General features: G+C 41.5%; 1 long non-coding RNA gene across 1 annotated transcript; it reads right to left on the reverse strand.

The window, feature by feature from the left end:
- Nucleotides 1–1,087: 1,087 nt before the first annotated feature.
- LOC145861122 (uncharacterized) lies at nt 1,088–15,486 on the reverse strand. The gene is made up of 2 exons (XR_014380941.1): nt 15,342–15,486; nt 1,088–8,373 (listed from the first exon to the last, which is right to left on the reverse strand). It is a non-coding gene; the product is annotated as an uncharacterized LOC145861122 (long non-coding RNA).
- Nucleotides 15,487–27,064: the final 11,578 nt, after the last annotated feature.

Genomic DNA, 27,064 nt, shown 5'->3' on the forward strand with positions numbered 1-27,064 from the left:
CCAAATATGATGTTTAAAGTAGCTCCCAGGCCCAACCCATCTGTATGTCTTACAGTGGAATCGAGTCTCTCGCTCCGCTTCCTCTGTCATGGTGTCTTCACTCACCCATTATGCAGCTGGACCTCACTTCACGTGAGAACAATGCACCCCCCAAGGAGAGACATAATGATCTTTACCGCTGCAGGTACTGTACGGCGTAGTGTGTGTGGCCCAAACCAACGCTGTCCCAACACCCCTGCCTGGGGTCTCTTGATGGTCACTCAATCTCCAGAATTCAGCCCATGCCCTTGGTTATTTCTGCTTTCACCTGAGGATATACACACTGAAACACATCGGTCATTTCCTGACAACTCTCCACGTATGGCAAGATCACTAATTTGTGACATTTGAATAACCACCTACCCAGTACTCCCATCGGTCTCCCAGTTACAATTACCAATCCATGTGGCATGAGTCTTCATAAACTAATATCCCAACAATGCTACTAAAGTAACCCCTGCTACTACCAACATGGCCCATGACTATAGTATCACAATACCCCTCATTTGCACAGTAGTCCAATTCCATGCTGTCAATATAGCATCCTTCGCTACTAGTACTGCTCCTTCAGTTACTGTCCCTACAGTGACTGCCGTGAGAATAACTCCAGCATGTAATCTGTCAAAATGTTCACCGGCTATTAGAAATTGGAGAAAAATGAGTTGGGAATAATATCCAACCTAACAAAACTCTGAGTCACAGGTGTCCTGAAAGTTTACCATAGTGTCTGAAATGCCACCACTATCTCTTCTACTCTCACCATGATCTAGGTATGTGTAATGTTCAACTAAATCCCCATATTGTGTACAGTTAGCTGTCCTCCCTCGCCTATGAGCTATCTCCTGTAACAATATACAGTCTCTGGGAATGATACTATCATTACATCTAACCCATAACACACAATACTACTTCTAATGCATTTTCTACAGTTATAAACATACTAACACATTCTCAAATCAGTTAGTCAATATACATCATTCCCTTCTATGGAACAATTAACACCCTCATGTTCCATGAAACCTAAAAACATATTGACTTGAAAAGGAAAGAGAAAAAAAGTACATGTTTAATAACATCACTGATGCGATAATTCTGAATACAGGGTAAAACAAAAGAGAACAAAAAATGTTCATGGTTGTCCCAAGCTATCATCCAGTGATTCCCCTAACAAACCTCCTCCCCTCAGGATGACACTTAGAGATAAGTTTCTGGAAACTCTCTCAGCCAAATACATTTTAGCAGTACCCCCACCCCTCATCGTTATGTAGCAATTCCTTCTCTTTGTATCCCAATCACAAAGAACACATTTAATAAATTATCCAACCCAAATTCAGATTTACCAGTCCTAAGTGCTTACTTTGAGTCTAGGACTCGAATTCCAGCTTCTCAATTTAGCACACATCATCCCTGTTAGAACATACATTTATAAAAAACCTTTTATTGCCGGTCATAACGCTTCTCATTACAGCCCCCTTTTGTCCCTGTTCTCCTATCACGAGTGGCCTGGTAATGAAAGATCAGTATCTCAATGCATCCTTAGTCTAAATAGTTAGCAGGTTGTATACCACCACCACCACCACCTTTCCTTCACCCGGCATTTATCATTCTAGCGTGTTTTCTTCAGACGTCGTTTACAGTTCTTTTTCCCAACGGCACATGTAATATTTGCCTGTCACATTTCATGGCCCTTGATAATGTTCCCGATTTTAATATCCAAATAGATACTTCCGTTTATCCCATGTACATGAGTTTGTCACCTGAGCCATTCTCTCTCTCCACGCTCACTCCACACGTGCTCTCAGCACCCCGGCCCCGGTTTTTTGCTCGGACTCAGATAGACGTGTTAAAAGTCACTGTCTCTCATTGCATGCCTTTGTTGGTCTTTCTTCAGGCGGTTAGGGAGGGATTTGAGGTTTACACACACTGTTTGTGGTCAAATTATTCCTACCATGCATTAAGACACAATATGACGTCACCTTCCATGATAACCTCAAAAGCACAGATCATAACAGCAGTTTAGTTCATTTCATTTCTGTTTCAGGAAACCAGACAAACATTGACTATATGTCTAATTATGACATTAACCATTTCTTAATAACATTATCTCTACGACAAATGTCAAAAAGCATAACAATGTTACTGCTAAAACCATTTTATAAATTAGTCCATACTCCCTTATTCTACTGGCGACCTCTCGGAAGAGTTACCAGATTATGAAGTTAGCCTCCTAACCCCTCGCAGAATTCCCCACTCCAGTATTCCCATCTGGTGAAATTTGTATCGAAACAAAAACACAAAATGAAATCAGCAATACATATATCACAATCCATTTGAAGTAACTGTCATCCCTTATTAACATATATTTTCATTTCTATATGCAGACTGAACACAGTACCACTGTATAAGTACACAAAGACCAGGACCCTCAGGGAACTGGTAATTTTCCCCTTTCAAATGCGTGATTCAAAAACATGTTAAATCGAAAATAAAACAAATTCGAATAACTTAGACTTAGAATTACAACTCTTTATAACTCCCTATGGAAATAATAATAATCTCCTAAAGTAATGGTACAATTTGGATAGAGAATGGTGTTTCTCATACATTTTATATTTAAATCCCCCCGATAATTTCTAGTGAGGTTCTAGTGAGGGTCATTCCTCACCAGAAATTCTAGGATACAGGGCATTCGACACCATTAAAATGTTTCCTCTCCCTTTTCTTTCCCTGCCCTTCAGAAACTATTTAAATACCTTTCAAAACATTTCCATCCTTCTGCTTACCCAATTTAACTGAATTGAAAAGACCCCATCCAATAAATCCCACAGTATCAACACACCACTAACGCACATTCGTAACCAGTAAATAGTGTGTGAAGAGGCCTCACTTATTATCCGGAACTCGTTTATGGCCTAATCCAGATACGTTAATAACTAAAACTGCTGAATATCACTAAACTCTCACCCCCCTCAAACTCCAGGGACCAGCAATCCAAAAGTATTAATTATAAACCAAACCTTTTATTTGTAAATCCACTGTCCTTACTCCAATCATTAAATGTTTGTCTAACGATTCACTGGTCTCTTTTCCCCATGATTCTCCATAACCACCACACCACATAAAAAAATGTAAAGTTCATTTTAGGTTTGGTAACCCCTATACCAATTACTTGTGACCCCAGTTCATTTTAGGTTAGGTAACCCCTATACTAATTCCTCGTGACCCCTCCACCCTTTCGTCCATTCTAGAATTCTATTCCACAATAAGATGACATAAAACGTAAATCTATTTAAAAATAAAACCACATAAAATGTCTCATGATATAAAAAAAAAAAAAAGGCTTTCTGAGTTTGCAAGGAGTGTTTGGCCTTCTAATTTAAATTTGTTACCTTTATAATCTATTCCCCTGGCATTTTGCCTAGATTCTTCAACCCAAAATACATTTTCCTGTGGCAAATTTAGCCAATTTCTCATTGCAAGGAATCCGCAATATGTACATGTGGCTCTCTAACACTTTCTCTCACCAAGGCAGCCGCCTTAGCCATTTTGTCTGCTTTACGATTACCTATGGCGATTTTATCTGTACGACTAGTATGAGCTTCACGTTTCACCACTGCTAATTTACTGGGTAACTGACATGCTTCTAATAATGCCTCTACCTCCAGACCATTTTTTATTGGTGTTCTTGTCGCTGTTAACATGCCCCGTTGTGACCACAATCATGAACTACTCCAAATGCGTACCGAGAATCAGTGTATATTGTTACATTCTCCCCTTCCGACAATCTACAAGCCTCGGCCAATGCATGTAACTCTGCCCCCTGTGTTGACACCGAGGCTAACAGTGGGTCAGCCTTCACTATTCCTCTGTCATCACACACAGCGTACCCCATTGTTCTCTTCACTCTGTGTTCATGTAACTAGAGCCATCTGTATACAATTATTGTCCCGATTCCAATGCTGTCTTTTGCAAAACAGGCCTAGGTTTTGGAGTAATCTGATCTGGGTTACATGTATGCGATTCACCCTCCCCAGGCAACGGCAATAACAACGCAGGATTCAAAGCACCAATCTTATGAAATTGTAGACATTCCCCATTTAACGTTAACTCCCAGTTTGTCCATCTTGCACCAGTAACATGTTGTGCTTTCGTGCTGTCCACCATGGTTGCTACTGCGTGTGGAACATACAAATCTACTTTTTGACCCATTGTAATGGAAGCCATGTTATGCAACACTATTTCTGTCGCCTGTACCGCTCTAAGGCACGGTGGCATTCCTCTTGTCACCGAGTCTAGCGATTTACTCCAGTACATTACTGGTCTTTCTCTACCCCCAATGCCCGCTCCATGTAAAATCATCCTGGTATTGTCACAGGTCCTATGTTTAATGTCATAGGTAATAGTTGTATCGCCTTAGATTGTGACCCTGTTACCCCACTGAACGTGATACTTTTCCCTGTCGCATATTTTGCCAATTTTTCATCGTATGGAATCAGTGATATTTGAGTGGTTGTATCTATTAGAAAGTTGTGTGAGACGTGACCTCCTACGTCTCCTTTCACATAAAAAAGTCATCTCTATGAACCACTATTGATCGAACGGAGGCCATGTGTTCCTATGCAAAATGTTCCTGTCCCGCTGCTTTCAAGAGGGTTTGCTGCTGCTCTTTTGACACAGAAGCAAACGCTTTTACAGCGGCATTTTCTCCCAAAACAGCATGTTCCAGTACCACTGTACACTCATTCTTCCAATGCCGGCTCCATTTTACCTCACAGATCTTTATTTTTCTCTTTTTGTAGTTTTATCGGCTGCTGATAAAATGCTGTGATTAGGATGCCTGCATATTGTGGTTTGGACCGTTCTCTGATCTCAGTGTTCCACATTACGATTGCATCCATACATTGACTATTTTTAAACATTCTATTACCGGAAAGTGTGTTCCAACTTCGCTAATTTTCCCCACCATTTATTTGGTACTTGGTTTGATCATATGCTTTTTTAGTGCCTCTAAGGCTATGGTAACATTTTCCTTTTCTACTCCTCCCTCCCCGGGAGTATCCTGGACTTCAGAAGCCATTTCAGTTTTATTGTCTCGGCGTCACCCCCCCAACGGCGATAAGTAATAACAGTCTAGCCTATTAATAATTTGGACACTTTTGTACCCTTTTAGTGCTGGTTTTCAGGGAATAATAAATAATAAAGATATATTTTTTAAGTGTGTATATGTATGCATGTATATACAGTTGAAGTCGGAAGGCTACATAGAACTTAGCCAAATACATTTAAAATCAGTTTGACAATTCCTGACATTTAATCCTAGTAAAAATTCCGTCAGGTCAGTTAGGATCACCACTTTATTTTAAGAATGTGAAATGTCAGAATAGTAGTAGAGAGAGATTTCAGCTTTTATTTCTTTCATCACATTCTGAGTGGATCAGAAGTTTACATAAACTCAATTAGTATTTGGTAGCATTGCCTTTAAATTGTTTAACTTGGGTCAAATGTTTCGGGTAGCCTTCCACAAGCTTCCCACAGTAAGTTAGGTGAATTTTGGCCCATTCCCCCTGACAGAGCTGGTGTAACTGAGTCAGGTTTGTAGGCCTTATTGCTCACACATGCTTTTTCAGTTCTGCCCACGCATTTTCTACAGGATTGAGGTAAGGGCTTTGTTATGGCCACTTCAATACCTTGACTTTGTTGTCCTTAAGCCATTTTTGTCCCCATGTGCAGTTGCAAACCGTAGTCTGGCTTTTTTATGGTGATTTTGGAGCAGTGGCTTCTTCCTTGCTGAGCGGCCTTTCAGGTTATGTCGATATAGGACACGTTTTATTGTGGATATCTATATCCACCATAAAAGTACTTTTGTACTTCTTTCCTCCAGCATCTTCACAAGGTCCTTTGCTGTTGTTCTGGGATTGAGTTGCACTTTTCGCACAAAAGTACGTTAATCTCTAGGAGACAGAACGAGTCTCCTTCCTGAGCGGAATGATGGCTGCGTGGTCCCATGGTGTTTATACTTGCGTACTAATTGTTTGTACGGATGAACGTGGTAACTTCAGGCATTTGGAAATTACTCCCAAGGATGAACCAGACTTGTGGAGGTCTACAATTTCTCTTCTGAGGTCTTGGCTGATTTCTTTTGATTTTCAAATGATGTCAAGCAATGAGGCACCAAGTTTGAAGGTAGGCCTTCAAATACATCCCAGGTACACCTCCAATTGACTCAAATGATTTCAATTAGCCCATCAGAAGCTTCTAAAGTCATTACATCATTTTCTGGAATTTTCCAAGCTGTTTAAAGGCACAGTCAACTCAGTGTATGTAAACTTCTGACCCACTGGAATTGTGATACAGTGAATTATAAGTGAAATAATCTGTCTGTAAACAATTGTTGGAATAATTACTTGTGTCATGCACCAAGTAGATGTCCTAACCGACTTGCCAAAACTATAGTTTGTTAGCAAGAAATTTGTGGAGTGATTGAAAAATGAGTTTTAATGACTCCAAACTAAGTGTATGTAATTATCCGACTTCAACTATGTTGAAGATTGAAAAACAGTTTGGTGCATTTTTCCCCATATTACTTCCAGTTCGCTTTATTTTTATAATGTACTGCTTAAAAAAATAAAGGGAACACTTAAACAACACAATGTAACTCCAAGTAAATCACACTTCTGTGAAATCAAACTGTCCACTTAGGAAGCAACACTGATTGACAATACATTTCACATGCTGTTGTGCAAATGGAATAGACAACAGGTGGAAATTATAGGCAATTAGCAAGACACCCCCAATAAAGGAGTGGTTCTGCAGGTGGTGACCACAGACCACTTCTCAGTTCCTATGCTTCCTGGCTGATGTTTTGGTCACTTTTGAATGCTGGCGGTGCTTTCACTCTAGTGGTAGCATGAGACGGAGTCTACAACCCACACAAGTGGCTCAGGTAGTGCAGCTCATCCAGGATGGCACATCAATGTGAGCTGTGGCAAGAAGGTTTGCTGTGTTTGTCAGCGTAGTGTCCAGAGCATGGAGGCACTACCAGGAGACTGGCCAGTACATCAGGAGACGTGGAGGAGGCCGTAGGAGGGCAACAACCCAGCAGCAGGACCGCTACCTCCGCCTTTGTGCAAGGAGGAGCAGGAGGAGCACTGCCAGAGCCCTGCAAAATGACCTCCAGCAGGCCACAAATGTGCATGTGTCTGCTCAAACGGTCAGAAACAGACTCCATGAGGGTGGTATGAGGGCCCGACGTCCACAGGTGGGGGTTGTGCTTACAGCCCAACACCGTGCAGGACGTTTGGCATTTGCCAGAGAACGCCAAGATTGGCAAATTCGCCACTGGCGCCTTGTGCTCTTCACAGATGAAAGCAGGTTCACACTGAGCGCGTGACAGAGTCTGGAGACGCCGTGGAGAACGTTCTGCTGCCTGCAATATCCTCCAGCATGACCGGTTTGGCGGTGGGTCAGTCATGGTGTGGGGTGGCATTTCTTTGGGGGGGCCGCACAGCCCTCCATGTGCTCGCCAGAGGTAGCCTGACTGCCATTAGGTACCGAGATGAGATCCTCAGACCCCTTGTGAGACCATATGCTGGTGCGGTTGGCCCTGGGTTCCTCCTAATGCAAGACAATGCTAGACCTCATGTGGCTGGAGTGTGTCAGCAGTTCCTGCAAGAGGAAGGCATTGATGCTATGGACTGGCCCGCCCGTTCCCCAGACCTGAATCAAATCAAAATTATTTATATAGCCCTTCTAACATAAGCTGATATCTCAAAGTGCTGTACAGAAACCCAGCCTAAAACCCCAAACAGCAAGCAATGCAGGTGTAGAAGCACGGTGGCTAGGAAAAACTCCCTAGAAAGGCCAAAACCTAGGAAGAAACCTAGAGAGGAACCAGGCTATGAGGGGTGGCAAGTACCTCTTCTGGCTGTGCCGGGTGGAGATTATAACAGCACATGGCCTAGATGTTCAAATGTTCATAAATGACCAGCATTGTCAAATAATAATAATCATAGTAGTTGTCGAGGGTGCAACAAGTCAGTAACACAAGAGTAAGTGTCAGTTGGCTTTTTCATAGCCGATCTTTGAGAGTATCTCTACCGCTCCTGCTGTCTCTAGAGAGTTGAAAACAGCAGGTCTGGGACAGGTAGCACGTCCGGTGAATAGGTCAGGCTTCCAGCAGGTCTGGGACAGGTAGCATGTCCGGTGAACAGGTCAGGGTTCCATAGCTGCAGGCAGAACAGTTGGAACTGGAGCAGCAGCACGGCCAGGTGAACTGGGGACAGCAAGGAGTCATCAAGCCAGGTAGTCCTGAGGCATGGTCCTAGGGCTCAGGTCCTCCGAGAGTGAGAGAGAAAGAAAGAGAGATAATATATTTTAAATTCACACAGGACACCGGAAAAGACAAGAGAAATACTCCAGATGTGACAGACTGACCCTAGCCCCCCGACACGTAAACTACTGCAGCATAAATACTGGAGGCTGAGACAGGAGGGGTCAGGAGACAGTGGCCCCATCCGATGAAACCCCCAGACAGGGCCAAACAGGTAGGATATAACCCCACCCACTTTGCCAAAGCACAGCCTCCACACTACTGGAGGGATATCTCCAACCACCAACATACCATCCCGGGACAAGACCGAGTATAACCCACAAAGATCTCCGCCACGGCACAGCCCAAGGGGGGGCGCCAACCCAGACAGGAAGACCACGTCAGTGACTCAACCCACTCAAGTGACGCACCCCTCCCAGGGACGGCATGGAAGAACACCAGTAAGCCAGTGACTCAGCCCCCGTAATAGGGGTAGAGGAAGAGAATCCCAGTGGTAAGAGGGGAAACCGGCCAGGCAGAGACAGCAAGGGCGGTTCGTTGCTCCAGCCTTTCCGTTCACCTTCACACCCCTGGGCCAGACTACACTTAATCATAGGACCTACTGAAGAGATGTGTCTTCAGTAAAGACTTAAAGGTTGAGACTGAGTCTGCGTCTCTCACATGGGTAGGCAGACTATTCCATAAAAATGGAGCTCTATAGGAGAAAGCCCTGCCTCCAGCTGTTTGCTTAGAAATTCTAGGAACAATTAGGAGGCCCGCGTCTTGTGACCGTAGCGTACGTGTAGGTATGTACGGCAGGACCAAATTGGAAAGATAGGTAGGAGCAAGCCCATGTAATGCTTTGTAGGTTAGCAGTAAAACCTTGACATCAGCCCTTGCCTTAACCTCTATGGGCTAGGTGGGACGCTAGCGTGCCACCCGTGGTGCACTCCATCAACAGCAGGTGCATTTCAAGAGCGGCAAATTTGAATCCAAATAAATGTCAAAATTCAAATTTTTCAAAAATACAACTATTTTACACCATTTGAAAGATAAACATCTCCTTAATCTAACCACGTTTTATGATTTCAAAAAGGTTTTACGGCGAAAGCATAAATTTAGAGTATGTTAGGACAGTACATTTACAAGAGTTGTGTGTAATGTTTTGTCAAGTCAAAGACAGGGTCACCAAAACCATAAAACCAGCTAAAATGATGCACTAACCTTTTACAATCTCCATCAGATGACACTCCTAGGACATTATGTTAGACAATGCATGCATTTTTAGTTCTATCAAGTTCATATTTATATCCAAAAACAGCGTTTTACTATGGCATTGATGTTGAGGAAATCGTTTCCCTCCAATAACCGGCAGTCAAGTCAGCGTCACAAATTAAATAATTAAAATTAGAAAACATTGGTAAAATATTATATTGTCATTTAAAGAATTATAGATTTACATCTCTTGAACGCAATCAACTTGCCAGATTTAAAAATAACCTTACTGGGAAATCACACTTTGCAATAATCTGAGCACTGCGCCCAGAAAAATACGCGTTGCGATACAGACTAGACGTCATGTTGGGGAGATCTAAAATCGAAAATACTATGTAAATAATCCATTACCTTTGATTCTCTTCATCAGATGTCACTTCCAGGTATCACAGGTCCATAACGAATGTAGTTTTGTTCAAAAAAGCTCATCATTTATGTCCAAAAATCTCCGTATTGTTAGCACATGATCTAAGCCAGCCGGACTTCTCGTCATGAACGAGGGGAAAAAATATATTTCCGTTCGTTCAAACATGTCAAACGTTGTATAGCATAAATCATTAGCGCCTTTTTTAACCAGAACATGAATAATATTCAAGGTGGACGAATGCATACTCTTTTATAACGTATTGGAACGAGGGTACCCAACATGAACTCGCGCGCCAGGTGTCTAATGGGACATCATCGTTCCATGGCTCTTGTTCGGTCAGATCTCCCTCCAGAAGACTCAAAACACTTTGTAAAGGCTGGTGACATCTAGTGGAAGCAATAGGAAGTGCCAAAATATTCCTCAGCCCCTGTGTTTTTCAATGGGATAGGTTTAAAGTCAATACAACACATCAGGTATCCACTTCCTGTCAGAAAATGTCTCAGGGTTTTGCCTGCCAAATGAGTTCTGTTATACTCACAGACACCATTCAAACAGTTTTAGAAACTTTAGGGTGTTTTCTATCCATATATAATAAGTATATGCATATTCTAGTTACTGGGTAGGATTAGTAACCAGATTAAATCGGGTACGTTTTTTTATCCAGACGTGCAAATGCTGCCCCCTAGCCCTAACAGGTTTTAACAGGAAGCCAGTGTAGGGAGGCTAGCACTGGAGTAATATGATCACATTTTTTGGTTCTAGTCAGGATTCTAGCAGCCGTATTTAGCACTAACTGAAGTTTATTTAGTGCTTTATCCGGGTAGCCGGAAAGTAGAGCATTGCAGTAGTCCAACCTAGAAGTAACAAAGGCATGGATTAATTTTTCTGCGTCATTTTTGGACAGAAAGTTTCTGATTTTTGCAATGTTACGTAGATGGAAAAAAGCTGTCCTTGAAACAATCTTGATATGTTCTTCAAAAGAGAGATCAGGGTCCAGAGTAACGCAGAGGTCCTTCACAGTTTTATTTGAGACTACTGTACAACCATCCAGATTAATTGTCAGATTCAACAGAAGATCTCTTTGTTTCTTGGGACCTAGACAAGCGAAAGTTTGCAGCCATCCACTTCCTTATGTCTGAGACACAGGCTTCTAGCGAGGGCAATTTTGGGGCTTCACCATGTTTCATTGAAATGTACAGCTGTGTGTCATCTGCATAGCAGTGAAATTTAACACGTTTTCGAATGACATCCAAGAGGTAAAATATATAGTGAAAACAATAGTGGTCCTAAAACGGAACCTTGAGGAACACCGAAATTTACAGTTGATGTCAGAGGACAAACCATTCACGGAGACAAACTGATATCTTTCCGACAGATAAGACCTAAACCAGGCCAGAATCCAATTGAGCACATCTGGGACATCATGTCTCGCTCCATCCACCAATGCCACGTTGCACCACAGACTGTCCAGGAGTTGGCGGATGCTTTAGTCCAGGTCTGGGAGGAGATCCCTCAGGAGACCATCCGCCACCTCATCAGGAGCATGCCCAGGCATTGTATGGAGGTCATACAGGCACGTGGAGGCCACACACACTACTGAGCCTCATTTTGACTTGTTTTAAGGACATTACATCAAAGTTGGATCAGCCTGTAGTGTGGTTTTCCACTTTAATTTTGAGTGTGACTCCAAATCCAGACCTCCATGGGTTGATAAATTGGATTTCCATTAATTATTTTTGTGTGATTTTGTTGTCAGCACATTCAACTATGTAAAGAAAGTATTTAATAAGATTATTTCATTCATTCAGATCTAGTATGTGTTGTTTAAGTGTTCCCTTTATTTTTTTGAGCAGTGTATATTACAATGGATCTTTCTTGAATAAGTTCCTCTATTTCTTTTTGTTTTTCCTTTTAACTTATTCTGTGCCTCTATGGTAGAGTTTGTATTGCTATCCATCTGTACTGTTAATTTCCTTTGTTAATATGGTGTCAAGGGGTGAGTGTAGCTGGTGCATAGAAGTCAGGCGCAGGAGAGCAGAGATGAGTGGACAAAGCACTTTACTTAGGCAATAATTTGCATAGAACGCAACTGCGTCATAAAACAAGTGCCCAACGAACAAGTGAGGCAGCACAAAGTACAAAAACCCATGTACAAAGTACAGGCTGCCACAAAGCACGGGAATAAAACAAAACCCGGTGCAAACCAGCTGGAAGCGTGCCAACCTCAACAATAAACAATTTCACACACAGACATGGGGGGAACAGAGGGTTAAATACACGACAAGTAATGAGGGAAATGTAAACCAGGTGTGTGGGAAAACAAGACAAATGGAAAATGAAAGGTGGATCGGCGATGGCTAGAAGACCGGTGACGTCGACCGCCGAATGCCGCCCGAACAAGGAGAGGAACCGACTTCGGCGGAAGTTCTAACAGTACCCCCCTTGACACACGGCTCCAGCAGTGCACCAAAAACCGGCCTTGGGGACAACCCGGAGGGCGAGGTGCAGGGCAATCCGGACGGAGACGGTGGAACTCCCGCAGCATTGAAGGATCCAACACGTCCTCCACCGGAAACCAGCATCTCTCCTCTGGACCGTACCCCTCCCACTCCACGAGGTACTGAAGGACCCCTCGCCTCGAATCCGGTATGGACCGAACGGAATACACCGGGGCCCCCTCAATGTCTAGAAGTGGAGGAACCTCCCGCACCTCAGACTCCTGCAGCGGGCCAGCCACCACCGGCCTGATTAGAGACACATGGAACGAGGGGTTAATACGGTAATCGGGGGGGAAGTTGTAACCTGTAACTAACCTCGTTCAGTCTCCTCAGGACTTTAAATGGCCCCACAAACTGTGGCCCCAGCTTCCGGCAGGGCAGGTTTCGGGCCGAGAGCCAGACCCGGTCCAAACACCGGGGCCTCACTGTGGTGATGGTCTGCGCTGGCTTTCTGGCGCTGGCTTTCTGGCGCAGCATGGCCCGCTGAAGGTGAACATGAGCGGTGTTGCCCAAACGCCGCCCAAACACGGAGAGGAACCGACTTCGGCGGAAGTCGCGACATATGGACTCGACCTAAATTGCATGACCTCTAAAGGCACGTTTAAAAGCGTCCCATACAATAAAGGGGATCTGCTGTACCTATGTTATGTCGGAAAAAGTCAGTTATAACTTGTTTACAACTAGGACAGAAGAATTTATCATCCAGTAGGCTTTGATTAAATTTCCAATATCCTCGTCCACGTGGAAATTCTGTAAGAGTAATATTTATGCCAATTATGTGACCACATGCTGTCCCCTATAAACACTTTAAACTTTTGGTGCCAGAAAGAATGACATAAGAAAGTAATCAAGACGACTAGCTTGATTAAGCCTCCGCCGTGTATTTCTCACTAGGTCAGGGTATTTAAGCCTCCATATATCCACTAATTCCAATATATCCATGACATTCATGATTTCCTTAACCTCTTAGTGACCCATTCGAGACAGGATCCCGTTAACGGACAAACTAGCATGGCGCGAAATTCAAAACAGCAAAAATATCATAATTTCAATTTCTCAAACATACGACTATTTTACACCATTTTAAAGATACACGTCTCCTTAATGTAACCACATTATCCGATTTCAAAAAGGCTTTACAGCGAAAACATTAGATTATGTTAGGAGAGTACATAGACAAAAATAACCACACAGCCATTTTCCAAGCAAGGAGATGTCACAAAAACCAAAACACAGCTAAATGAAGCACTAACCTTTGACGATCTTCATCAGATGACACTCGTAGGACATCATGTTACACAATACATGTATGTTTTGTTCGATAAAGTTCATATTTATATCCAAAAACAGCATTTGTTCAGAAAATGTGATGTTCAGAAAATGTTTAGCCTCCAAAACTTCCGGTGAATGAGCACACATATTACAGAAATACTCATCATAAACGTTGACAAAATACACAACAATTATTTTAAGAATTATAGATACAGTACTCCTTTATGCAACCGCTGTGTCAGATTTTAAAATAGCTTTTCGGCGAAAGGATATTTTTCAATATTCTGAGTACATAGCTCGCCATCAAAGCAAGCTATACAGACACCCGCCAAGTTCTGGGGTCACCTAAACTCAGAATTAGTATTATAAATATTCTCTTACCTTTGCTGATCTTCGTCAGAATGCACTCCCAGGACTGCTACTTCCACAAGAAATGTTGTTTTTGTTCGAAATAATCCATATTTATGTCCAAATACTTCCGTTTTGTTTGTGCGTTCGGGTTACTATCCAAAGGCATAACGCGCGAGCGCAATTCGAGACACAAAAAGTCAAAATGTTCCATTACCGTTCTTAGAACATTTACATTTTAGTCATTGAGCAGACGCTCTAATCCAGAGCGACTTACAGTAGTGAATGTATACATTTCATACATTTTTTGTTGTTGTCGTTGTTTCTTTCCCGTACTGGTCCCCCGTGGGAATTTAACCCACAACCCTGGCATTACAAACACCATGCTCTACAAACTGAGCCACACGGGACCCGTGAAGCATGTCAAACGTTGTTTACGATCAATCTTTATGGTATTTTTAAGGTAAAAATGCGATATTCCAACCGGACAATAGCGTAGTCATTCCAGAAGAAAAATAAGGAAAGGCTCGCTCGCGGGATCGCGCATTACCAATCCCTTTGTCCATAAGCAGTCCACTCATTGACTGAGCTACTATTCTCTGCCCGGTTACAGGATAACGAGGAAAAAACTTTGAAGGCTTTTGACAGCCAACGGAAGCCTCAGGAAGTGCAACGTGACCCCTCAGACACTGTAGTTTCGATAGGCATTCAAAAGAAGAACTACAATTCTCAGATCTCCCACTTCCTGGTTGAATTGTTCTCAGCTTTTTGCCTGCCATGTAAGTTCTGTTATACTCACAGACACCATTCAAACAGTTTTAGAAACGTCAAAGTGTTTTCTATCCAAATCTACTAATAATATGCATATTCTAGTTTCTGGGCCAGAGTAGTAACCAGTTTAATTTGGGTACGTTTTTCATCCGGCCGTGAAAATACTGCGCCCTATCCCTAAGAGGTATCTGTTTATTGTCTGTCAAGTTGTGTATGGTTCACACTGCAGCTCTTTGCCCAAACTTGAAAAAGGCCTCTTTAAGGAATGAAGGACGCAAGGGCAAAACACAAAAATAAATATACATTACTTCAAGTAAGGTCATTTCAAATTAAATATATAATCTCAATGTAGTCATATTATCTAAATTATACTATATACTAAATTAGACAATTGGTCTCAATTCTCAACACAAATAAACACCTAACTGGCAACAATTTTACACAACAATGTCCATGTGCCTACCGGTTGAGTCTCCAGAATCCTAAATGAGCTGAATGTGTATGAATGAGAGTCTCCTCTTCCATGAAGGACTTCCAGTGAAATGCTTTTTCACCAAACATTTCACCACCTGCTATCACAAAGGTGCACCAGTATATATGTTCCCCAGGGAAACAATGATGGGTTCCACAATGCATACACTCTTTCGCCCCCTGCTGGTGTTTTATCTTTGAAATCAGTTCAAAATGTGAATGCCTTGAATATGAATACCTGTCTTTTTGACGCAACATTGTCCAATAACATATTTAAAATCATCCATCTACCTTGATCATCCATCTACCTCAAAATTACTGTTAATTAATGTCATCACTCCTTTTGAATTTCATTGCCCATGTGAGAAATATATTTCACCCCCCCCAGTCCTTTTTCCACAAAACTTAATCTAAAATTGTAGAAATGAGTTTCCTGTGAACGATAGATATTATATTCCTTCTCTTTTAGCCAGATAAATACTGAGCGTCTTTTCTTATCTGCTAAGCCATTACAATTATAACTGGCTATACTTATTTCACCAATTACCATAATGAGACACAAGTTTCAATTCTATTTATCATAATATATGTTTGTAAACATACCATTAAAAAGTAACATGAGTAACCCACTGTGCCCCGGGTGCCGATGACGTGGATGTTGATTAAGGTAGCCCCCCGCACCACTCTGATTCAGAGGGGTTTGGTTAAATGCGGAAGACACATTTCCTTCGTGAGTTGCACTTCCTTTTGCCCTCAGAACAACCTCAATTCGTCAGGGCATGGACTCTACAAGGTGTCGAAAGCGTTCCATAGGGATGCTGGCCCATGTTGACTCCAATGCTTCAACAGTTTTGTTAGGTTAGCTGGATGTCCTTTGGGTGGTGGACCATTCTTGATACACATGGGAAACTGTTGAGTGTGAAAAACCCATCAGCGTTGCAGTTCTTAACACACTCAAATCGGTGCGCCTGGCACATACTACCATACACCGTCCAAAGGCACTTATGTATTTTGTCTTGCACAATCACCCTCTGAATGGCACACATACACAATCCATATCTCAATAGTCTCAAGGCTTAAAAATCCTTCATTAACCTGTCTACTCCCCTTCATCTACACTGATTGAAGTGATTCAAGTGGCATCAATAAGGTATCATAGCTTTCACCTCAATTAACCTGGTCAGTCTGTCATGGAAAGAGCTGGTGTTCCTAATGTTTTGTACACTTAGTGTATATACACTATGTTTCCAGACTGAAAGAGAATAGCAACTCAGTGAAATAATATCCAGTATCCTGAGATAATATGTATATTAATTCAGTTGACATACAATGTACAGTATTAACTGTATTATCTCACCCTGTTCTCTTGTTCACGCTGTCTCTCCATGCAGTGGCCTTATCTACTCACCATGTCTCTCACTCATTTCTCAGTTTATCTTTTAATTGACATTACACATTGCCTATGGGTAGTCTGTTTGAGCAGACAGGGTAGAGTAGTCTCTCTGATGGATTAGTTTATTGATTTATTTGTTGACTAATCAGTCAATTATAGAAATGGATACCATTACATACATTACCCCATGTGAATTGTTGTGTCTCATGGAGTTGTTCTCTTCCCCTCAGGCTAAACTGGCATTGCAGAAGGACCTGGTGAAGCCCAACAACTCCATCTTCCAGACAGCCGCCCTCCCGCCCTCTTTCCTGCGAGCGGCTCCTGGCCCTATCCTGCCAACAGGAGGGTCCATCCTCTTCGCCCCCTATTGACCTTTGAACCTCTCATCCCGACCACCTGAGCACAGAGGGAGGTCCAGCTCCGTGTGTAAGTTGTCCATATTATGACAGCTCCAGAGTCACAAGTATGGTGGAACAAGCTCCCTCACGACGCCAGGACAGCGGAGTCAATCACCACCTTCCGGAGACACCTGAAACCCCACCTCTTTAAGGAATACCTAGGATAGGATAAAGTAATCCTTCTAACCCCCCCCCCCCCCCCCCTAAAAGATTTAGATGCACTATTGTAAAGTGGTTGTTCCACTGGATATCATAAGGTGAATGCACCAATTTGTAAGTCGCTCTGGATAAGAGCGTCTGCTAAATGACTTAAATGTAAATGTACAAGTAGTTGGTGTCAGACTGTTCCTCAGAGAGCTCTGAGATGTGTATGAAAGGTGTTACCATGGCAACGTTCACACTGGGCAGTCGGGATTACGGATCTTGACCTGACAACGTATTTCTCCTAAACCTGCTGAATCTTAACCGAGGGGAGCGTCGAACTGCCTACACCCTGATTGACTTGAATTACCGCGGTCTCTTGGCACAATGTAAGGTCAATCCCAGTCATCTGTACTGTGTCCATATTAGGACAGCCTCAGTGTCAGGACTTCTTTCAATCTCACCTTACACATGGTCGATGTGAATTTGTGGTAGTGCTGGACAGCAGAGGAAGTGCTGTGTTGTTTTAGACTGATGATGGGGGCTAGCTTGTCTCCAGTGTTTGTATGCTGGAGATAGCTATGGGGATACAGTGTCATGATTGACCTCAACTTTTTTCTAGCTCTTGTAGGCTGAACAACTGACACCAGCTGTGATTAATTCTTTCAAAGCCACAATAAACATCCCTGCAAAATCTGGGATGTTTTGCTTCGGTCCTTCGATTTCAGTGTTATTATAAGTTAAACAACTGTTTGTTTTTTCCATAGACAAAATGGAGAATTGCACATTAATGTTGACCTGCCTGTTGTCTGGCAGGGATGTCATGGGCCTTTGATTTCTATGTGATGTCAATGTTTTTGTCAGGGCACTATTGTGACCCCTTAATGCAATAATGTACAGAGTTTTAAATCAAGAAAATCTAAAAACTGCCATCTCTGGATGATACAGTGATGTCCATTGCTATGCAAGAAGTTGATTAACGATTGTCTCCACATTTTAAGCGATATCGTGTATGGTTTAAACTGCAGCAACAACAGCAAGATTTAACCTGTATGGTGTTAATATTACGACAACCTCAGTCCCAGTAGGACTTGTTTCAATCTTAGCAGGACTTAGGCTGTCCTAATATGGACACCATGGCTAGATTTTTATCCATAGGAATTCTTTGAAGGTATGCCTTCAGAAAGTATTCACACCCCTTGACTATTTCCACATGTTGTGTTAGAAAGTAGGCTTAAAACGTATTTAATTGTCATTTTTGACAACGATCTACATAAACTGTAATTTTTTCGAACATTTATAAAAACAATTCATGAAAAGTTAAAGACTATCTTGATTAGATAAGTATTCAACCCCCTGAGTCAATACATGTTAGAATCACCTTTGGCAGCAATTACTGCTGTGAGTCTTTCTGGGTAAGTCTCTAAGAGCTTTATACACCTGGAATGTAACATTTTTGCACATTATTATTTACATTTTCTTTCAAGCGCTGTCAAGTTGGTTGTTGATCATTGCTAGACAGCCATTTTCAAGTATTATTAGGTCATAACTGTAACTAGGCCACTTAGGAACATTCAATGTCGACTTGGTAAGCAACTCCAGTGTATATTTGACCTTGTGTCACGGCAAGATTTATTAAGATTTACTAAGTGTTTGCATCAGGTGCAAAATTGCAACTTTTCAGCAAGTGATAAAACACCAGAAACAATGCTAAAACATGAAACTGCATAATTTACATAATTTACTTTTGTGTTATTCTTTCTCCTAACCGTTATTTTGCTTTTTTTGCTCTGTACTCAATGTTTAATTCCGTTTTGAATATACAGGTTTGCACCGGGTGCAAACAGGTTTTTTTCAATATTGGCCCTATATGTGTAAAAACGTCATACTGTATGTCATATGGGTTTATCCACAAATATGAGTAAGTACTGGTGTGACTCATGCCGCAGCAGGATTTCGTTATACAAGCAGGTTATGTAAAGAACGTGTGTCTTTTGATCCTCCTGCCGAGTGCTGTGTAAGAAGCTCAGCATCACTCCACTGACACCACATCTAGCTTATACTCAAAACATGTTTACATAAAATCACTTAGTACAGGCTAAACTGCATGAGAAAAGCTTCCCTGTGGCTCAGGTTTCCCTGTGGCTCAGTTGGTAGAGCATGGTGTTTGCAATGCCAGCATGGTGTGTGCAACACCAGGGTTGTGGGTACGATTCCCACGGGGGGCCAGTACAAAAAAAAAATGCATGAAATGAAATGTATGTATTCACTACTGTAAGTTGCTCTGGATAAGAGCATCTGCTAAATGACAAAACGTAAAAGCATGCAAGAACAAAAATATGCAGTGGCTAAAATCACCAGTTATGTTTTCAGCCATATCAGCAGAATCACCAGAGGGATTACATTTCATATTTAAACAATTTACACATAATCTACATTGGCCATGTTGATAATTTAGTACTGCATTATAGTTTTCAGCCTTTAATGTGGCTGTTATGACAGGAAAATCTTACCACATATGTCAAAGAACACAATCTAACACTAGAAAAGATTTTAAGAAAATCTTAGGAAAGTATTTTAGCAGTGTGAAAGACTCAAGTCCTCAAGTCTTTTCCCCCCCTTTCCTTTGAAGTGAATGCCGGGGTTAAACCGTGGTTGTCATAGTATTATGAAGGCCTTATGTCAGCTTATCTATGTACTCTTTTCGCTCGCCCTTGATGCGGGTGATCCCACTTAAACACCCAGGCCCCATGCATAATGTTGAAAGCAAGTCATTACAGTCGAGAGCGCTGAAAGAGGAACACAAGTGTCACAAATCTCCCTTGATAGCAGTTAATGCCAGATTTAGAAAGCATAGTCCTCTCCCTTCATATTTTTTAAATGTCAGTACTTAACTGGCTAATTTGATCTGATAGGCATGGTTAGCTGGTTTGTGCTACTGTAGAGTGAGAATGAATAGCAAATACTAAATAGCAATAACACTGGGCAGTTCTCATTATATAATTTTATGGTTGGTCCTACATGAAAAAATGACCTTGCAAATAATCCAATAGCAAATCATAGAAACATGTACAGTATGTAGGCTACTGACTATTAATGCTATGCCCTGAAACTCCATTTCTCCCTTCTATGAAAAGGCCTCCAAATGGCAACATTTTCCCTATATAGTATACTAACCAGAGCCCTATCGACCCTGGTGAAAAGTTGAGCACATATAGAGAATAGGGTGCCATTTGGGATCCAACCACTTTGTTTGCAATCTGCCTGGAGTGCTTTGTATGCACAACCATTAATCGGTTAATTCTTGGGAGACTGGGAGCAACAGTTTGACTCTAGTCTTCTGTTATGAAAACATGACTACATGGAATCTCTCTGTTTCTCTCAGAGCTAATATCACACTGACATGACTGAACATACATAGAGTATGATACCGTTCAGGTAGGAAAGGGAGAATGGACCTCGTTAAAAAAAAGGAAAATAAATACAGTTGTTGCATATGGACATAAACATTGAGACGAGCATCACTACAGACAGTTAATCTGGGCTGGCTGCTCACTTCCTACTGATAGGATAGGTGGAATAAACACCTGTGCAATTCTCTCACATCTACACAAGTGCCTAGGGGGTATCGGCGGGCACCAGTGTGAAGCTAGCCACAATAAGGATTGGCCACAATAGTGGAATTTTAATAAAAATCACTCATTGAAAGTGATGCAAATGGTTACAAATATTGGAATCAAGACATATTTGGATTAGATAATGATAAACAAGGTTGGAATGTTGTTATATAAATTCAAGAAAAGACACCCTACCCTATGGATTGTGCACCCATGAAAAAACTCCTGCAATAAGAGCTGAAACACTAATATTTGTTTAAACCCTACAGTGTTGTGTTCTGTGAATATCACTGAGCTGGCTGATACCCAATTTCATGAGTGTATAATCCATAGGTTAGGCTGTACAGTGCAATATGAATGTCCAATACACACAATATACTGACTGAAAGGTGATTTCCTACAGTCAAAGTCCTGCAATAAGAGCTAAGAAGCCAATATTTGTGTCAACTCTACACAGTTGTGTTCTGTGAGTGTCACTGAGCAGGCTCATACCCCATTTCATGGTTGCACAATCTCTAGCTGTACAGTTGTATAGTTCAATAGATACAGGTAGCCTCAAGGTTAGCGCGTTAGACCAGTATCTGAAAGGTTGCTGGTTCAAATACCAGACCCAACAAGATAAAAAATAAAACAATTCTGTCACTGTGCCTTGCCTAATTGCTGTACAATGGTGTTGTGAGTGTCACTGAGTAGGCTGATACCCACTTCATGGGTGCACAGTCCATAGCTTAGGTTGTACCGTGCATATGAGTATATCCCCAGTGCATTTTTATTTATTTTTATATTTTATTAACTATTGTCTTTTGTTGAATTTATATAACAACATTCCGACCTTGTTTAGCATTATCTAGTCCAAATATGATTCCACTTTTTCAATTAGTTTGAATCATTTTCGATGGGGGACCTTTACTTTGAAGGTGAACCTCAAATTCCACCATTGTGGCTAATCCTTATTGTGGCTAGCTTCACACAGGTGTGGCGGGGAATGAGTTGTTTCTGGATAGGGCCTATAGACCTTTATTCTAAAAGCCTAAAGAGAGGCACATGACTTGTTGCTAGTGTAAACTAGCTGGTAAATCACTTCAAGTTGAAAGATCTATGACAGTTTATTAAAGCTCTCAGATTAATGTGTGGCTGAACATTTTCTGGTGTAACTCATGCATTTAATGACATCACTGTGTTCCACATTTGTTCGTTGATGGCCCCTGATTTAGAGAAAATACAGCCAATCAGCTCCCGAGTGGTGCAGCGGTCTAAGGCACTGCGAAAAACAGCTTCTATCTCAAGGCCATCAGACTGTTAAACAGCCATCATAATAACTCAACTCTAGCCACTTTAATAATGGAAAAATGAATGTAATAAATGTATCACTAGCCACTTTAAACAATGCCACTTTATATGTTTACATATAGAGGCGTCACTACAGACACCCTGGTTTGAATCCAGCTGTATCACAACCGGCCGTGATTGGGAGTCCTATAGGGCAGCGCACAATTGGCATAGCATTGTCTGGGTTTGGCTGGTGTAGGCCGTCATTGTAAATAAGAATTTGTTCTTAACTGACTTGCCTAGTTACATTTTGTTTTTATAAAAAAATCTTTGCAGGTTCATTTCTCATGAACATACTCCAGTCAAACCATTTCCATTTCACATTCTCTACAGTCAATTGCTCCACAGCGACAGTAAGCAGTGAAGTGAGGTGTATGATAGTATAATGATAAGTCTTTCTACAGTTCAAATGATCTTGTCACACCAGAATTACAACACATCTCAACTGCGAACGAGAATGATTTTGTAACTGAGCCTTGTACTTGTTTTCATGATAGTATGGCGTCCTCTACTGTAAAATGTGATAACAAAAGCGCTTTGGACAAAAATGTGATTGTTTTGGACATCCTTTGTGTTTTATGTTATTTTATTATTCCCATTAAATGCTTCTTGTTTGCATTCGCTTCTTTTCATTTGACTGTTTTACTGTAAAGTGTGCTGCAATGTTTTATTTTAAATGCACTTTAAAGTTTGATTAGACTTTTAATTTGACCATATTTCTGTACAAACTACAGGATGAAGATCTGATTTAGAATGCAAATAGAGCATTTATCACCACAAAAATGACTAGCCTTTCTTTGAAGGAAAGACGTTCCAGTAAGTGACTGTTGATCTGTTGGTAATAAAAGAAAATGGAAAATCAATAAGGAAATTAATCGAATAGACAGCAATCACTTTTTTTCCCTCTGCACTACATCTTGAGAGTAACAGAATGTTCAGTTCACTTAATTGGCCTTGTGGGTGTTTGACTCACATTTCTTGGAATTAAAATCAACAGTTGTCATCTATGTGCCCTAAACTAAAACAGGAAGCACCCGTGCTCAGGTCTGTTCAATGCTGGTCCGACGAATCGGATTCCACACTTTAAGATTGCTTCGATCACGTGGACTGGGATATGTTCCGCATAGCGTTCAACAACAACATTGATGAATACGCTGATTCGGTGAGCGAGTTTATTAGCAAGTGCATCGGTGATGTTGTAGCCACAGCATCTATTAAAACATTCCCCAACCAGAAACCGTGGATTGATGGCAGCATTCGCGCAAAACTGAAAGCGCGAACCACTGCTTTTAACCTGTTAGGGCTAGGGGGCAGCATTTGCACGTCTGGATAACATTTTTTTACTCGATTTAATCTGGTTACTAATCCTACCCAGTAACTAGAATATGCATATACTTATTATATATGGATAGAAAACACTCTAAAGTTTCTAAAACTGTTTGAATGGTGTCTGTGAGTATAACAGAACTCATTTGGCAGGCAAAACCCTGAGACATTTTCTGACAGGAAGTGGATACCTGATGTGTTGTATTGACTTTAAACCTATCCCATTGAAAAACACAGGGGCTGAGGAATATTTTGGCACTTCCTATTGCTTCCACTAGATGTCACCAGCCTTTACAAAGTGTTTTGAGTCTTCTGGAGGGAGATCTGACCGAACAAGAGCCATGGAACGATGATGTCCCATTAGACACCTGGCGCGCGAGTTCATGTTGGGTACCCTCGTTCCAATACGTTATAAAAGAGTATGCATTCGTCCACCTTGAATATTATTCATGTTCTGGTTAAAAAAGGCCCTAATGATTTATGCTATACAACGTTTGACATGTTTGAACGAACGGAAATATATTTTTTCCCCTCGTTCATGACGAGAAGTCCGGCTGGCTTAGATCATGTGCTAACAATACGGAGATTTTTGGACATAAATGATGAGCTTTTTTGAACAAAACTACATTCGTTATGGACCTGTGATACCTGGAAGTGACATCTGATGAAGAGAATCAAAGGTAATGGATTATTTACATAGTATTTTCGATTTTAGATCTCCCCAACATGACGTCTAGTCTGTATCGCAACGCGTATTTTTCTGGGCGCAGTGCTCAGATTATTGCAAAGTGTGATTTCCCAGTAAGGTTATTTTTAAATCTGGCAAGTTGATTGCGTTCAAGAGATGTAAATCTATAATTCTTTAAATGACAATATAATATTTTACCAATGTTTTCTAATTTTAATTATTTAATTTGTGACGCTGACTTGACTGCCGGTTATTGGAGGGAAACGATTTCCTCAACATCAATGCCATAGTAAAACGCTGTTTTTGGATATAAATATGAACTTGATAGAACTAAAAATGCATGCATTGTCTAACATAATGTCCTAGGAGTGTCATCTGATGGAGATTGTAAAAGGTTAGTGCATCATTTTAGCTGGTTTTATGGTTTTGGTGACCCTGTCTTTGACTTGACAAAACATTACACACAACTCTTGTAAATGTACTGTCCTAACATACTCTAAATTTATGCTTTCGCCGTAAAACCTTTTTGAAATCGTAAAACGTGGTTAGATTAAGGAGATGTTTATCTTTCAAATGGTGTAAAATAGTTGTATTTTTGAAAAATTTGAATTTTGACATTTATTTGGATTCAAATTTGCCGCTCTTGAAATGCACCTGCTGTTGATGGAGTGCACCACGGGTGGCACGCTAGCGTCCCACCTAGCCCATAGAGGTTAATCAAGGCAAGGTGACCGGAAACATGACCGAATACAAACAGTGTAGCTATTCCCTCCGCAAGGCAATCAAACAAGCTAAGCGTCAGTATAGAGACAAAGTAGAGTCGCAATTCAACAGCTCAGACACGAGAGGTATGTGGCAGGGTCTACAGTCAATCACGGACTACAAAAGAAAAACCAGCTCCGTCGCGGACCAAGATGTCTTGCTCCCAGACAAACTAAACAACTTCTTTGCTCGCTTTGAGGACAATACAGTGCCACTGACACGGCCCGCTACCAAAATCTGCGGGCTCTCCTTCACTGCAGCCAACGTGAGTAAAACATTTAAACGTGTTAACCCTCGCAAGGCTGCAGGCCCAGACGGCATCCCCAGCCGCGTCCTCAGAGCATGCGCAGACCAGCTGGCTGATGTGTTTACGGACATATTCAATCAATCCTTATCCCAGTCTGTTGTTCCCACATGCTTCAAGAGGGCCATCATTGGTCCTGTTCCCAAGAAAGCTAAGGTAACTGAGCTAAATGACTACCGTCCCGTAGCACTCACTTCCGTCATCATGAAGTGCTTTGAGAGACCTGTCAAGGACCATATCACCTCCACCTTACCTGACACCAATAGACTCACTCCAATTTGCTTACCGCCCCAATAGGTCCACAGATGACGCAATCACACTGCACACTGCCCTAACCCATCTGGACAAGAGGAATACCTATGTAAGAATGTTGTTCATAGACTACAGCTCAGCATTTAACACCATAGTATCCAAACTCGTCATTAACCTGTTGGGGGTAGGGGGCAGTATTGACACGGCCGGATAAAAAACGTACCCGATTTAATCTGGTTACTACTCCTGCCCAGTAACTAGAATATGCATATAATTATTGGCTTTTGATAGAAACCACCCTAAAGTTTCTAAAACTGTTTGAATGGTGTCTGTGAGTATAACAGAACTCATATGGCAGGCAAAAACCTGAGAAGATTCCTTACAGGAAGTGCCCTCTCTGACAAGATCTTGTTCTTCTTGTCTCTGTTTATTGAAGACTGAGGATCTTTGCTGTAACGTGACACTTCCTACGGCTCCCATAGGCTCTCAGAGCCCGGGAAAAAGCTGAATGATATCGAGGCAGCCCCAGGCTGAAACACATTTACGCTTTTGGCAAGTGGCCGATCAGAGGACAATGGGCTTAGGCGTGTGCACGAGTCGACTCCGTGCTTTATTTTCTTTCCTCTTTTTACCTAAACGCAGATTCCCGGTCGGACTATTATCGCTTTTTTACGAGAAAAATGGCATAAAAATTGATTTTAAACAGCGGTTGACATGCTTCGAAGTACGGTAATGGAATATTTAGAAATTTTTTGTCACGAAATGTGCCGTACTCGTCACCCTTCTTTACCCTTTTGGATAGTGTCTTGAACGCACGAACAAAACGCCACTGTGCGTCCTGGGAGTGCATTCTGACGAAGAACACCAAAGGTAATAACATTTTTCTTGTAGTAAATCTGACTTTGGTGAGTGCTAAACTTGCTGGGTGTCTAAATAGCTAGCCCTGTGATGCCGGGCTATCTACTGAGAATATTGCAAAATGTGCTTTCACCGAAAAGCTATTTTAAAATCGGACATATCGAGTGCATAGAGGAGTTCTGTATCTATAATTCTTAAAATAATTGTTATGCTTTTTGTGAACGTTTATCGTGAGTAATTTAGTAAAATTTTTGTAAATTCACCGGAAGTTTGCGGGGGGTATGCTAGTTCTGAACGTCACATGCTAATGTAAAAAGCTGGTTTTTGATATAAATATGAACTTGATTGAACAAAACATGCATGTATTGTATAACATAATGTCCTAGGTGTGTCATCTGATGAAGATCATCAAAGGTTAGTGCTGCATTTAGCTGTCTTCTGGGTTTTTGTGACATTATATGCTAGCTTGAAAAATGGGTGTCTGATTATTTCTGGCTGGGTACTCTGCTGACATAATCTAATGTTTTGCTTTCGTTGTAAAGCCTTTTTGAAATCGGACAGTGTGGTTAGATTAACGAGAGTCTTGTCTTTAAAATGGTGTAAAATAGTCATATGTTTGAGAAATTGAAGTAATAGCATTTCTAAGG

The sequence above is a fragment of the Salmo salar genome, chromosome 16, assembly GCF_965601325.2.
Source record: "Salmo salar chromosome 16, fSalSal1, whole genome shotgun sequence".
Classification (NCBI taxonomy): Eukaryota; Metazoa; Chordata; class Actinopteri; order Salmoniformes; family Salmonidae; genus Salmo; species Salmo salar.